General features: G+C 35.3%; 1 pseudogene across 1 annotated transcript; it reads left to right on the top strand.

Annotated features, from left to right (window-relative positions):
• The first annotated feature begins 5,953 nt into the window (after nucleotides 1-5,953).
• Nucleotides 5,954-13,563, top strand: LOC147398827 (boron transporter 1-like; annotated as a pseudogene). The gene is made up of 12 exons (XR_015180044.1): nucleotides 5,954-7,512; nucleotides 7,824-7,906; nucleotides 7,999-8,191; nucleotides 8,924-9,062; nucleotides 9,472-9,637; nucleotides 9,849-10,015; nucleotides 10,290-10,463; nucleotides 10,551-10,646; nucleotides 11,391-11,527; nucleotides 11,613-11,932; nucleotides 12,680-12,944; nucleotides 13,028-13,563. The product of XR_015180044.1 is annotated as a boron transporter 1-like (transcript).
• Nucleotides 13,564-16,550: the final 2,987 nt, after the last annotated feature.

Raw genomic sequence — 16,550 nt, 5'->3', positions numbered from 1 at the left:
AATTAATAACGAAGCGAGAAGAGGAGGCTGAGATAGCCCCCCAAAACAAGAAAAAGAAACAACAAGAAAAAAAACAAAGAAAGGAAAAAAACCTCCCCAAGAAGAGAGGACCTAATCACAAATAGCTTCCCAATTACTAACAAAATCATGGAAGCTCACTCCCTCAAAGTCTCTACTCAACTTTGACCAAAGGAACAGAAACCCCAGAATCTTTAAAATCACAGAGTGAGTTGAGCTCTCCTTGCCATGGAATACTCTGTTGTTCCGTTCTCTCCAGAGACCCCAAGCAATGACCGAGGGAAGGATAGCCCAAAGGTGCTTTTTTCTCGAAGAGAAGATATTGAAGGTCAAACTCTCTAACAACGCAAAAAAGATAAAGGAAGAATCCAATCCACCTGAAAGCGAGAAAAGAAAAACATCCAAATAACACGGGAAAAAGAACAATGGATAAGGATATGATTGGCAGACTCCCCGTCCCTCGAACAAAGGAAGCAAAAATTTGGGGTAATCCACCCCCGACAAATCAATTTATCCAAAGTAAGGATTCATCTTTTTAAAAGTAAGAAGTATCAAACTTGAGGCTTCATTATTTCTTAACCTCTTATTTTGTTGTCTTTGAGTTCTCATCTTCTCTCCTAATTCAAATTCTATAAGGGATAAGATTGTACATAGTTATCTATAGGAGTAAAATTAAAATAGGATATTATAGTTCTAGTATAAGTCTTAGACTTATTTCTTATAAATAGGAGGGTTGTAGCCAAAAAGATTGGCAAGTTTGATAACTAATGAAATTGGCTAAGTGAGATTTGGAGTCGACTATCTTGAATTTGTCATATTCTTTCCCTTTAACCTCTTTTTATTTATGCAGTCCATCTAGATCTTATAACAAACCCTAGAATCGGCCTTCAAATTGGTATTAAGGCCTCTTAGGCAGGCCAACCTGTCCCATTTACACAACACCTACGCGCATTCAAGATACCGCACTATTAGAGAATGAGAAGTATTGTCTTAAGGAGCGTGAGATACAATGTATCATTACTTGTGTACCTTAACCAACTTATGAAACTACCATAATACAAATATTTTAATTTATCAATACTTTCAATCTCTAATATCTTAATTTATATATTCTAAATATACCATTCTCCATCACAACCTTTCACTTGTGACAAGAAACATTAGCGATGATTCAATGTATCTCATACATCTTAATATAATGCATTTTACTCTCTCTCTCTCTTACACTTTGTTTGGATTGAGAGAAATGGAGAGAAGAGGAGAGAAAATAAATGAAATTTTCTCTTTTTCATCTTGTTTGGATTGTTAAGTGGGAAGAGAAGATAAAAAAATTAAAAAGAAAAAAATGAGAGTTTTCTTTCTCTCCAAAAGTGGAGAGAAGAGGAGAAAAACCGTTTTAAAATATTTTATAATTTCAAGTCTACCCCTAAAACTCTTTTAAGATATTTTAAAATTTCAAAATTGTCCCAAGTTCTCTCCTATCAATCCAAACATGATGGAGAGAAATTGAATTTCTCTTCTCTTCTCTCCACTTCTCTCAATCCAAACATAGACTTAATGGGTTTCTCTTCTCTCCACTTATATCCATCCAAACGAAGTGTTAATTTTTTGCAAACAACAAAGCCTGGACCCAACTGAAAAATAAGCCCAAATGTAGGCCGGTTAGGATTATCTAAGCCCGACAAATGTGGACCAATTTCTGGGCCGACGCCCCTAATGTCAACTTGATCATTGAATATTTTATCTTTGTGATGAAAGCGCATCAATGAAACAATCATTTGATTAACGTTAGTGATAAGTTCCATATCTTTTTATCATTTTTTTTTCTTTTATAACTCAAATCAATCCACTTATTAATGTGCACTTATCTATGTAAAAAAACAATGTGAGTGTGAAACATTTTAAAAAGGTTAGATTCACAAAGGGTATGTTATCATGGACTCATCATTCTTTTCTATTATTCTCTACCACCCCTTTCTAATCTAATCATACATAAGCTAGAGTTGTCAATGGATCAGGTCAGACCCAAATGCCAATTTGCATCCATATATTAAGGTTCCATAAGGAAGAAAAAACCAATATGACAAAGATCTCATCCCATTCTTATTGTATCAGATCCAATCCAATCCTTTAAGTAATTTGGTTATAGGCCAACAATTTGATACATTCTATGCTTTTGTGTGTGATTTGTAATCAGCATCTCTTCCCATCAACAACACTATTTATTTATCTAATGGGTTGAATTAAGGTGACCCGTGAAAAATGACCCATGAGAAAACGCATGACACCTAACAATTGGGATTTAGGGCTTGGACCCATAGCTCAGTTGGTTTGACACATTGCAAGGCAACCTTGAGGTCGTGAGTTCAAGTCCAATTTACCTATTAAAAGAATAATAAACAATTAGAATTTACACGTATCCCAATGATACACATCTTGAGGATACTTATTCCAAGGAGGATAAAATCCTTACCATTGGATTTTATGTTTTAAACTGTCAAGATCATGTGGTTTTTCCATGAGTCATCTTCATTCTTCATGAATCACTGATCTTGGCCCTTAATTAATTTACCTAAATAAAGTATCCATAGATCCAAACAAGAGTATAAAATTGGAGGTTACGTACACCCAATTAGGCAACCACTTGCATGATGACACAAGTATAGTAATTATTATTATTATTTAATCATCTCAGTCTTTCAAAGGATTTGGTTGTGATTGGCCTACCTAGGAATGCCACAATGTGTCATGTTATATTGTTATGGAAAGTCTTTTAATTAAAAATAGTACTTGTTAAATAAATAAGAGTATCTTGCTCCACTTATTATTTCAACCACGGGGACTATTGATAATAAATTTCTCAGATTTATCTCGAGATTTGTGATATAACATCGTAAATAATTTTATTGACTTTGATAAAATAGAGATACAGATCTTAGTGTTTTTTCTTGATTAACAGTCAAATACAAAATAAGAAAATGACGGGTGTGTAGTTCTTTTCTCTTCGAACTTCGCACATGATGGGATGAAAAGATTACTTTAATGATGGTTTTATTTGTGTTTGATCTTCTAATAGAGATTTCTGTAGATTTTCTTCTCTCTGAACTTCGTACTTTATCGACTAAGAAATATTTTTTGACTTCTGAAGAAAGACTTTAGGTTTGATCTTTTTATTAATTGAAGTTCGGGTCTCTTGAAGAACCTTGCTTCGTCTCTAAAGGAGGGTTTGAGGGTTTCTTCTTCTCTAAAGGGAGAATTTATGTCTTCTGAGAGAAAGTGATCCCGATCCCTCTAAATGAGAGAGACTTTGATATTTACAGACTTAAGGTGAGAAGATATTTCCAAATATGCTCCAACCTAATTAGATTTTACACAATCAATTTAAATGGTATTTCATTATTGATCCAACCCATTTTTGTAGGCTTTGAATTTAACTATGGGCTAACTCGTTTGTTGGGTATATGGGCTCAATATTTAAAATTTGTTAGATCATGGGTATTATATGCGAAAACTCAAACCCAAATCATATGCGGTTCATCCCAATTAACGAGTCCTAATTTAGGCTTGTGGGCCCAATTTTAATTTAGGGATTTTTATTAATTTAAAAAACGATGGGGGCCAATTTAAATTTTGATTCCTACAAGGATATTTCAAAATTAATAAGATATTTTTCAATCACTATCATCACCAAATTTATAAATTCAATTCATTGGTTCAAGAATTTTATTTTATTTTTTAAACAAAAATTCATAACATTCATATATGGCACTAGTGATATTTATTATAAAAGACATTAATCTCAAACTTTGTTTGCGGTAGAACATCAAATGCATCATTGAGATTAGAGAATATTCTTAGAAATTCTCTTAAAAATCATATAAACAGAAAATTTATATTGAAATCTAGGAAACTTGTCTTCCATATTTATATCTAAATTGAACGTTCAAACTTCATTAATTTGAGATTAAGATTTTTCTTCTTTTTATGACAGGAATGTCCAAATTTACCTCCGACTAGGGGGGCCGGAAGAGCCAAGGCATATGGGTCCCTCCCTCGGACATGTGCAACGCCTAGACATTGCACACACTGGGTAAGTGAGGGTGCGCCTTCTCGAGTGGCCCCGAGGAAATTCTGCTCATATTGAGTATCGAACTCACAACCTATGGACTCTCACCACTTATTGGATCCAAAATTTCCATTGAACCACCCCTTTGGGGGTTTAGGAAAATTCCTTTACCTATTAGTGTAGGGATTTTCTAACTCCAAACCACGTCTAATTCATGACATTTGATTAGACACAAGAGACAAGCCAATTAATGTATTTATCATCACGATGATGGATGAATCTACGTATTTTTGAGAGAGAAAAACAGAATGATAAGTCTAATTTGAAGACGACTGGACTATTGGAGATGACTATTAGTTTAATCCACCACACGCGTGCGTGCACTAAAAAAATAAAAGAGTGAGTGGGGTGGTTACAAAGATTTCAAAATCCAACCAAACTAATGATTCCTAAACATCGAATCAATAGCTTCCTATTTCTATCATTGATGGCGGGTGTCAAGAAAATCCTATATTAATTGATCGAATCGATTAATTTGCTCATCCTGAAATCTGATTTGATTAGAAGGTTAATATAATTAAGAAAGTTACTATTGCCACACCAACTATGTGCAATTCTTTTGATGATTTACATAGGGGTTGGTGTGTCATTAGTAAAGTTGGTGTGGCAATAGCAGGTCTAGGTAATTAACTTAGGGCCTGTGTAGATACACCTCTCCGTGCAAGAGCAAAAGCTCAATCACTCCCCGCAAGAGCAAAAAACCTCTCCGCGGAAGAGCAGGTCTTTGAAGCTTCTCCACAAAGAGTAAAAAACCTCTCCCCGCAAGAGCAAAAACCTCTCCACGCCAAAGCAAAAATCTATCCAAACGTTTGCTAGCTCCCCGCAAGAGCAGAAGTCGTCAAGAAGCTCTATCCAAACGCAGTGTTAGTATCTGATTTATATTGTAATCCAAAAGATCTACTTCAAAGGTTTTGTGGACCCGTCATGACTATTAATAGTAAGTGGGGATCCCAATGTGTTTTAATAATAATTTGAATATATAATTTAAAACCATTAACAATAAGCAATAAACAACGATAAGGATTTTAAAAAAAAAAAAACTTCTATTAATCCAAAAAGTTTTGCTTATTAAACAACAATTATTACCACATTGACACACAAGATGTACCTCATATCGCACATCTTGACGTAATAGTGTGTAGGAATCATAGATGCTTTTTGGCTTGTATCATGATGAAAATTTTCTATGTTTCCTACACACTTTCACACCAGGATATTCGGTATGAGATACAATATTTAAGTCATCACATTAAAAGTGATGAATTTTAGGTGAAAAATCAAGAATTTTTTTATTAAAAAAATAATAAGAATTGCCAAATTAATGATTTTGACAATAAATTGAAGAATTAAGGGGTAGTAATTCCATCATTTTGTAGTTTTTCATAGAAGGCCACAATCAACAGGCGTGTAACTGTGAGATGATGTAAAGGGATTTCTCAAATATTCAGCAAACAAGTACTAATAATAAACTTTAAGTTTTTTGAATATTTATCTTATAAGATTAATATAATTTTATCTTTTTTATTAAAAGACAAAATATAAATATAAAAAAATTATTAAAAAAATAAATTTATTGGACAATATTAATGGTAGCATTCCCATTACTCATCAGAAACAATGCTACATATATGTGAATGAGTGTTTTTGGTTTCAAATGGATTGGTGTTGCAAGTAAAATATTTCATGTTTCACAATCCAACGGCTATTGAAGTTTTTTTTTTTAAAATAGTCTTTTTCGGTTTGTTTGGTAGTTTACAGCACAAACAGCTTCAATTGCAGAAACAACTTCAGCATTTTCCTCTGTTTTTTTTACAGGTAAGAAAGCTAGAACAAAAACTACACAAATACCCACATTTGTTCAAATTTATTGAAACCACATAAAGAATTTTGTTTCCACTGTAATGGTTCTTCTCTTTCTCTCACCTCTCTCTTCAACTCCCGTACAGTCCCAGAAAGATTTATTTATGCTTAGTCACCATACACACACTCTCTCTCTCTCTCCCACACACACAAACAATATTTCCACTTACAGAGTGTGTTAGTTTGGATTCTCTCAATCTTTCAGTTTGTCTTGATTTGATGCCTCATCTATAACCTCAAAAGCCATCTTGGACACATTTAAATTTGTTGAGTTTCTCTGAATTTGGTCTCATTGTACTCTAATCCTTGGATTTCTGCTCTCATAGATTATGCAACTGAAGGTTAAAGATCGATTTTCTCATATTTGAGTTCTCTTTCAGTTTCTAAAAAGAGTTTTTCTCTGAAAATGCAATCTTGAAGGGGTTCAATACCACCTTCACTATCTTTAAATTTTGAGGTTTTTGGCTCTGTTTAGGGAATGCCCATTTGCTTTAAACTGTTTTAAATCATCTTGAATTAGTTTATCCTTATGGGTTCTCGCTGATTTTGCTGTATAAGATCACTACACCTTCATAATCGACATAGTGGGGAGTTTTCTGTTCACATTTTAACTATATTTCAACGTTTTCAATTTCACTTAGTGACTACCCATTTGCTTTAAATTGTTCTACATCAAACTAAAATCAGTTTATGCTCATGGGTCATCGCTAAGTTTTAGGTTCCTAGTCCATCTCAACTTACATAGTCGAATCTTAGGAAAATTTTATGTGAGTTCCAACATGTAAGTGATCTATTGAGTTCTGATGCATTTCTGTTTCTCTGGGGACATTGGATTTGGAAGTAGTTTGGTTGGTGGGAAGGAGCCTTTCTGATTATTGAAAGAGGGGAAAGAGAATGAATTTGAGGTCTGTGAAAGCCAATCGTTTGTCCGAGTCTTTGAGTTCTGCTTAGATCGAGTGTGTTCGTTAATCCAAGGTCTGTGAAATCCTATCGAACTCTGCTCATTATCAGTTTGATATGGAATTCAAGTAAGATTATAAAATATAACAAATCAAGAACTCCATCATTCTCTTTTCAATTTTCCATTCAGTCATTATCTTCTTCTTCTTTTTTGGTTCTTCATAGTAGAACACACACAGACACCATTCTTTTATATCCTTTAAGATGTAATATTCCATAATCATAGAGAGAAATTAATAATTCAAGAATTCCTATTTGCCTGCCCATAGCTTTTCCTATTTATCTTGGGTAATGGAAATTTAGGTGTCCTAATGGCCTTCCGAGTCCAATAAATCTGTCTGAAGTTAGTGTTTTCAAGTCTCGTCTCTTATCTCTGTAAGTTGTTTGTCAAGAGAAAAAAAAAAGGGTATAAGATCATCTTGCCCACAACACTAGAATAATATCATGGAAGAAACATTTGTGCCATTTCGTGGGATCAAGAATGATCTTAAAGGAAGACTATTGTGGTACAAACAAGATTGGACTGGTGGTTTCAGTTCGGGGTTCAGGTTTGTGTTTCTTCCCAGGCTCATCTTCCATGAACTTGATAATTATTATTGTTATTATTATTTATTTTTTATAGATTTCATGTACTTTCATGTGGTGATAGATTCTTATATTGGAAGTTGAGTTTGCTGGATATGTCCAATTTTTCGCATTTTCTTTATTTTTTCCTTTCTGCCCATTTAGTTTTTGGAACAAAATTTTGTTAGGTAGAGTAGTACATGATCAGATCTTGATTGTGTTATAGTTCTTGGATTTACTATTTCATAGATTCCATCTAAAATTATGTTTTTTTGTTTTGTTTTTTATTGTTCAGAATCCTTGCTCCCACAACGTACATATTCTTCGCTTCAGCAATTCCAGTTATATCTTTCGGAGAGCAACTAGAGAGAAATACGAGTAGATTGACTAATAGAACTAATATTCTCTCTTCTTTCCTATTTTGATGGAAACACTTGGTGAGACATGTTTCATTTGATCTGTTGTGACAGATGGAACGTTAACAGCAGTCCAAACGCTTGCGTCAACAGCAATTTGTGGTATCATACACTCAATTATTGGAGGGCATCCCCTGCTTATACTTGGAGTTGCTGAGCCAACAATTCTGATGTACACGTTCATGTTCAACTTTGCCAAGAACAGACAAGATTTGGGGCAGAAGCTCTTCCTAGCATGGACCGGATGGTATGCTCTACTTACTTTTAAAATTCAAGCCCCACCGTCATAGTAACAAAAAACAGCTTTTATTTATTTATTTTTAAACACTTTTAAAACACGTCGTTTACCTCTGGCAAGTAAAACGATAAAAATAAAAAAATAAAAATAAATAAATAAATAAAAACACACACACACACTTTTTTTAAGCTGCATTTTTGTTTTTTTTTTTTTTTTTTTAAAGTCACATTTTTTATGTTTTAAGCACGTTTTTTTTTTTCAGAGAATAACATAAAACTAAATACCTTCTTTGTAGCCTTATGGTTGGTTGTGATTTCATTCATGAATTTGTTTAATGTGGGATTTGATACATAATAAAAATTTGGTGATTCATAAACATAGAAATATTAGATTTGATGATAATATCTTGATGTTATAGTTTTCAATATTGTATTATTTTGATAAAAAAATATATTGATGAGTAAACTTTTTTAGCATCATAACATATATAATTTATATTTGAGCACATGTTATATTGAAAACATAGAATAAAGTAAAATAAATTTCTAATGTATTATTTTGTATACACATTATATATATTATGTTTCATCATTTTTGTTGCATTTTTTCCAAAGTTTTCCCTCGCCGTTTTAAACCTGCACTCCAACTTTGTGAGTATGCCCACCATGATCCGCCATAATACTTGTTTAAGTGCCTCTTCTGGTAGATATTGAAGAATTTTGTTCTTGATTGGGCTTTCAGGGTTTGCATGTGGACTGCACTCCTCCTCTGCTTGTTGGCTATTCTGGGTGCATGTTCCATTATCAATAGATTTACCCGTGTCGCCGGTGAACTATTTGGTTTGCTTATAGCAATGCTTTTCATGCAGCAAGCTATTCGGGTGAGGATACTCTATATTCTTTCTTTATGGATGTATTAAAAGGTTGCAAAATTTGGATGAGTTAACAAGATGAAATTGATCCATGGTTTACGTGGGCACTGATGTCTGTCTTAACATTGAAGTTGTCAAAGTCAATTCCACTCCATCTACCCCATTCGGACCCAAAAAAAGTGAACAATTTTTTGTGTGTATTAAATTAATACATGGGAAAGTGAGATATTTCAAGACATGCCATATCTATGAATCTCAACTCAATGGCGTTAGGTTCACAACTACCATATTTGCGTAAACACCACTCGGAGTCTCTTATATATAATTGTGCGGGAATTACTAATTTGTTTCTCAGATCGAATGCCAATCATCATCCACTCCGTTCTCTTCTTTGAAGCTCATGAATTGCATCCTATAGGGAGTTGTGGATGAGTTTCGCATACCCCAACGAGAAGACCCAAATCAGACAGAATTCCTACTGTCTTGGCGCTTTGGGAATGGAATGTTTGCATTGGTTCTGTCCTTTGGCCTTCTTCTTACTGCATTAAGGAGCCGCAAAGCTAGGTCATGGTGCTATGGGACAGGTATGGTTATTTGTTTTGAACCTCTGAACGATGTGTTACGATTGGAAAATGGCCATTACCCTAGTTTTTGGATTATGGGATTGAGTCTACATTCTCATTTTGTACAACTGTCCTAAAAGATTTTTGAAGTTAAGTGTAATAAAAGAATTAATCAGCAGTTGTTTCTGCTTTTTAGGATGTTTAATTAGTAAGCATGGTTTTGAAAATGTAGGTTGGCTACGTGGATTTATCGCTGATTATGGGGTCCCACTTATGGCACTTGTATGGACTGCTATATCTTATATCCCAGTTAATGATGTTCCAAGAGGGATCCCGAGGCGCCTTTTCAGCCCAAATCCATGGTCTCCAGGTGCTTATTCGAATTGGACAGTTATCAGGGTACTTACCTGCACATATATTCAATCATGGCAATTTCAAGTTTTAATTCCTTTTCTATATTGAACTTGCACTTATGTTTGACATTCACTTTTGAACGGAACATTTAGGTACAATCCCTTTTCATTTTTTATAATAAAATAGAAAAAAAACAGAAGATAACCTTTGTTCATCTATACAAAACTCATGGTTTGAGGTGCACTTCATTGCTTCCTTACATATTCTACAATGACTTCGACATGCTTTGCTAGAAACTCATTTGTTGTTTACTGGGCAGGAAATGTTGAATGTGCCACTGATATATATTATTGGAGCATTTATTCCAGCTACCATGATTGCGTTGCTCTACTACTTCGATCACAGTGTTGCATCTCAACTAGCTCAGCAAAAGGAGTTCAATCTCAAGAAGCCACAGTCTTTCCATTATGACCTTCTTCTTTTAGGTTTCTTGGTAATCTTTTTTGTGTTGGAATCTAAAATTTTCATATTTTAGTTGAAAGAGTTTCTTTCAACAATTCTTACTATGCTGTATGAGCAGGTCATGTTATGTGGACTTATCGGCATCCCTCCTTCAAATGGTGTTATTCCACAATCTCCAATGCATACAAAAAGCTTGGCTACTCTGAAGCATCAGGTAATGTTAATTATATGCAGTTGACGTTAATGTTATGATCACAAACTCAACACTCTTACTTATTTAAGTTTATATGCTGAGTTAGTTGTTATGTTGTATGTTTACTTTCTAACTTGTGAGTTCAGTACGACATCTATTGTTTACCGCCTATTTCCCATATCTCTGTTTGCACATCGGGGCAGGAATCCTCTTGTTTACAAAATAGATCTCTGCACATGTCAAAAGCATGGCGAACAGTCATATGATGGGCCCTACATATGATATCTCTACATCAATTGCATGGATATACTTATAAGGGAGGGAAAATTTCTCCCATCTTTCCTATCTGCTCGGAGTGTTTCTCATCTTTGTTGAGAATCTCAACCTGTTAACCAACCAACTACTCCAAAAGACCAATCTGTTGGAGAGGGGTAGAACTATGAATATAAGAGGGTCACAGGACTTAATTAACTGAGGTATGACACACCCGAGAGTGGAGTAAAGGGTGGAAAGAATCGAACCTAGCGCTCTGATACCATGTTAACCAACCAACTACTCCAAAAGACTGATCTGTCGGAGAGGGGGAGAACTATGAATATAAGAGGGTCACAGGACTTGATTGGAGTATAACACACCTGAGAGTGGAGGAAAATATACACTCAACACAACCCCTTCTGACTTTTGCATGATACAATGTTTTTGTTTCTTTTATCATTGTTCTTTTGCTTTGCTAACTTAAAATGTACTAATTAGTAACTGTAACAGCTTATGCGCAACAAGCTTATGTCAACAGCACGCAGAAGTATCAGCAAAAAGCAAGCTTGAGTCAGTTATATGAGAGCATTCAAGAAGCATACAATCAAATGCAGTCTCCATTAGTCTATCAAGCTCCACAATGCCCGGTAAATTAATCAAAACTTTGTGTTGAACATAATCAATAATTCGACAACTATTGACCGTTTTCCTGATATTTTGTGATATAATCAGGGACTGAAAGAGTTGAAAGAATCCACAATCCAGTTGGCTCCAAGTACTGGCAACTTTGATGCCCCTGATGACGAGTCTGTGTTTGACATTGAAAAGAATATTGATGATCTTTTACCCGTAGAGGTCAAAGAACAGCGCCTCAGCAATTTTCTTCAATCCATCATGGTTGGTGGTTGTATTACTGCTATGCCTCTTCTGAAGAAGATTCCTACTTCAGTTCTTTGGGGATACTTTGCTTTCATGGCCATAGAAAGCTTGGCGGGGAATCAATTTTGGGAGAGGATATTGTTTCTTTTCACAGCTCCGAATCAAAGATACAAGTGAATCTTTTCTCTTGCCTTGGCTATATGATAATATTCTTAATTATAAGATGTTTTTATTGTTGTATTGTCTAGATATTGCAACCCCACAAAGTGTTAACCAACCAACTACTCCAAAAGACCGATCTGTTGGAGAGGGTGAGAACTTTGAATATAAGAGGGTCACGGGGCTTACCTGGAGTATGACACACCTGAGAGTGGAGGAAAACATACACCCAACATTCCCCCTCACCCATAAGGGTCGAAAGAATCAAACCCGTGACCTATACGAACCTAGTGCTCAAATACCATGTTAACCAACCAACTACTCCAAAAGACCAATCTGTTGGAGAAGGGGAGAACTATGACTATAGGCTTAACTTGGGTATGACACACCTGAGAGTAGAGGAAAATATACACTCAACACAAAGCACACACACACACACAAGAAGCCTCTGGGGCACAATACTTCCAACATTTTATTTTTCAAATTTGTGGTTGGCGAAAGTTTGAATTTAAATAAGTTCGCCGTATTGATGAAAGCTCTCTGGGGATGTAGAAGTATACTTGTATCTATTCCCATTTATGGATTATTATATAAAAGTTCATCTTTTTCAAAGAAGTTAACTAAAACATTTTCCTTTTGATAGGAAAACTTGAACTATATTTTTGGCACATTACATATTGCTATCATGATCGTTGCTGCTGTTGTTGTCATTCTTGTTATATTGTATTGAGTTAACTAACCTACATTTTTAAATCTGTCAGAGGTTTGGAGAAGTATCATTTGACATTCATTGAGACAGTTCCCTTCAAGGCAATTGCAACTTTCACCTTATTCCAGACGGTTTACTTGCTTGTTTGTTTCGGCATTACATGGATTCCAATAGCTGGGGTCCTTTTCCCTTTATCGATAATGCTCCTAGTCCCCGTGAGGCAATACTTGCTCCCCAAGTTTTTCAAAGGAGCCCATCTCCAAGATTTGGATGCTGCAGAATATGAAGAAGCCCCAGCTATAACATTCTCATTAGATGTAAGTTCCCTACCTATTTTCCTCCGTATTCTCCATGATCAAAAGCATCTGTACTCATCTCACAATCGGTATGTATATGACAGGATCATAATCCTCAAGTGAGAAATGGTCACATAGATAGTGAGGAAGTTATGGATGATATTATCACCCAAAGCCGTGGAGAAATCCGACATACGTTCAGTCTGAAATTGACAAGTTCAGCTCCAACTTCACAGAATGGTACTAAGTCCGCATACAGCCCACAGGTGTCACAAAGGGCATATAGCCCTCGTGCGAGAGAACCAGGATAGAGGAGAGCCAACATTTCAAGGGGAAGGAGCCTGAAACGACACAAACACCCAGTCCTTAGCCATCTTTGCTGGGGAAAAGTGCGTAGTGTTCAACATCAGGTTAAAACCTAAACAATAAATTTGGGTAAGTCGTAAGTAATGCTCAGGAGGTCTTATGTTAAGTCTATGAAAATCAGTTATCTTATTGAAGCGCATGTCTTGGTTCCTATTTCTAACCTGTGTCAGTGGTGTAATCCGAGGTAGTGTCACATTTTCTTGTATTTTCCTAATGGGCTGGGCAATGTAATAATATGATATTGTACTAAAAAGGGTGTTTTTGTTTTTCTCTATATTTGGCATAAAAAATTCCTATACTCATGCTTCATGCACAAATAAAAAGCAGTTTGTCTCTCCATTCATAGGTCATCTTTGTTTCTTAAATCGCGTTTAAAACGAGAAAGTACATGTACATGTGTACAACCATTTAACTCTGGATAGGGAGTGGACCATCCATTGCAAATCGAAGGATGACGATCTAGGCAAGCATATATGTACTTGGTTATAATCATAGTTTCACTTGGGCTTTCTGCAACAATTTGTGCTCAATGATGCTCTATTGGTGCTCGATGGCATATATTGAGAGTGATACTGACCATCTCATACAAGAAAGTTTCAACGCATAAAAAGCTAGAAGGGATATAATTCGGTGTACCGATTGATTGCTATTGGTTTGTACAATTGGCTTCCTTATATTTTTGGGATCCAAAGACTAATATCTATGAATTTATGTATGCTTGAACAAAATGAGAGAATTGAAACTAAACCAAAGGGATTTGTCTTCGATTAAAATAAAAGGTTTGATTGTTTGGTGTGTTGGATTGCAATAAAATTTGGTGGTTTTCTTGTTTCCTACATCCTCTGTTAAATCTCGATTTTGTGAGTCATGATCATCCAAATTTCTAATGGAAAACTAGTACTATTTGGATGAGGAAAGTAGGCATAGTTAGCAATTTGACGTACAATACAACCAAAAAAAGATTAAATGTGGTATGATTTATATTACACCCAATAAACATAAAACTGCAAACATACAACCAATTTGATGTTATAATTATCCTTGGATTGGATGAACTATCCGAAGAATATCTTTTAATTGTGGAACGAGCACAAAAAATTCTTAAACAATGACAAACATATGGTAGCCATGGGTATGTCTTCGTCAATAAATCGGGGGGGGGGGGGGGGGGGGGGAGAGCGAGGTTATTCCAACTTGATTCTGTAAAAAAATCCCGACTATTTCATGAGAAAAAATTCATCTTGGAATCATTTTTCCCTCGTGAAACATATCTTAGTCCCCGAAATGGGAATTAGATGGTTTGTTTGGAAATGTTAAATATTCAGGGTTTAAGTTTTTTAAGGTTAGTCCAATGTTAGATTAGGGCATTTATTTTAGAGTCGAACAATTTGGACAACTGAGTGTCAAATGTATGGTTGAGATGGAAAGATACACACAAATTGCCTAGTGATATAGAACATGTTTCATATAATCAAATCCTTGGGAATTCCTAGGTGATTTCCTCCCATCCCAACCGTACAATGGACATTGAGTGCCCCCACAAAATGCACTTTAATAAAGAGTCGTGATAGTTTGACGCCCCCTCTGACATGCACACCCATCACAGAATCATAGATCATTTGCCTCGGGATACACTAGAAAAAGATTAATGGTTCTGCATATCCCAAGGCAAATGATCTACAGTCCTGTGATGGGGCATATGTTGGGGGTGGGGCATATGTTGGGGGGGGGGGGGGGTGAAATCCCAACATTCAAATTTTGAAAAAAAAAAAAAAAATACAAGATATTCCCAATGCAACGGATCACTAGGAAAAAATCTGTACTTTAATTTTCATCTTAGCCGTTAATCATTATGTTCATTTAATGATGTCTGACAGATTACCTTGGGTTGTTTCGTTAATGAATTCTATGCCTTGAGTTGTACATTTAATTGAGTCCAACACATTTTGATTCCCCCTATATGTCACTTTCTTTATATATATATATATATACACAGCAACGAAACACCAGCAACAACAGGACCAACAACAACAACAATGGCTACTATCAGGAGCAATTCTCATGTCTTCAAACTTGCTCTAGTGGTAACCTTGGTATTGGCATTGTGCTCGTGCATCCACTGCAAATCGAAGGACGATGATCTAGGCCAGCATATACTCGCTTATAATCGAAGTTTTAGTTGGACTTTCTGCAACAATATTTTTATGAGGACACTCTATTGGTGCTCAATGTGATAGTTATACTGGCCATCTTGTCCAGGGGAGTTATGATATGTACAAAGCTTCAAGGGAGACATATTAGTGTAGTGACCAATGCTATTGGTCTATACAATGGGCTGGCATATATTTTTGGTACCCAGATACTAAACTCTATTATTTTATGTATGCTTGGCCAAACTGAGAGAATCCAAACCAAATCATAGGGTTTTGTCTCAGATTGAAATAAAGTTTGATGGTTTGGTGTCTACAAATTCCAATCAAGTTTGATTGTTTTCTTGTGTCCCAATCCGTATGTGTTGAGTTTAGTCCCACGTTAGACAGTCATTGCCTTGTCGCTCTCTCCTTAGCTCCGGGCCTCTTCACTCATTGCCAATTAGTTTTGAGTTGGACCCCCAAATTTATTAGTGTCTCAATTCACTACAAATAGTTAGCGGACACAGAACAAAAAGAAATAGAGGACGACAAAAATACAATAGGAAGACTTTATTATATTTAATTAAACTAGAGGATACATGTGTTGTATTTGCATGTGTTTACAGCACAGGTATCTTCCTTAGGGTAAAAGAGGAAAGATAGTAAAATTAGAGGAATATTATTGAAAAAGAGAGGGAGGAGAGAAAAGACAATAAATAAATCATTTTACCCTAGAAAATTACAGTCTAACCTCAAAATACAATTTTGTAGAATAGAAAGACAGTGGGATCCAGGATTGTGCTTTATTGAATGATAATACATTTGTAAGGGTATAATAGAAAAGAGATTGAAAGGTAAATTCAATAAAGTTGAAAGGAGATTATTAAAAATGATAGAAAAGAATATTCAAGAAAGTTGGAAATGTATTATTAAAAAATGGGGATATAGAAAAGGGTAGGGGTGTCAATTGGTACACATTTACCCTGAACCAAAAACGAAAATCCCAATTCCAATTCCCTTTTTATTTGAATCAATTAGAGTCGGGTTTAAAAAGGAATCGAACTGATAGAAACCGAAGCTATTAGGTTCTATCCAATGGGTACCCGCAGGTACCCGGAACCGATTTATT

This window comes from Akebia trifoliata, chromosome 7, assembly GCF_017979445.1.
Source record: "Akebia trifoliata isolate Shusen 1 chromosome 7, ASM1797944v1, whole genome shotgun sequence".
In the NCBI taxonomy this organism is placed as follows: Eukaryota; Viridiplantae; Streptophyta; class Magnoliopsida; order Ranunculales; family Lardizabalaceae; genus Akebia; species Akebia trifoliata.
This window is presented reverse-complemented; position numbering and strand designations above follow the sequence as displayed.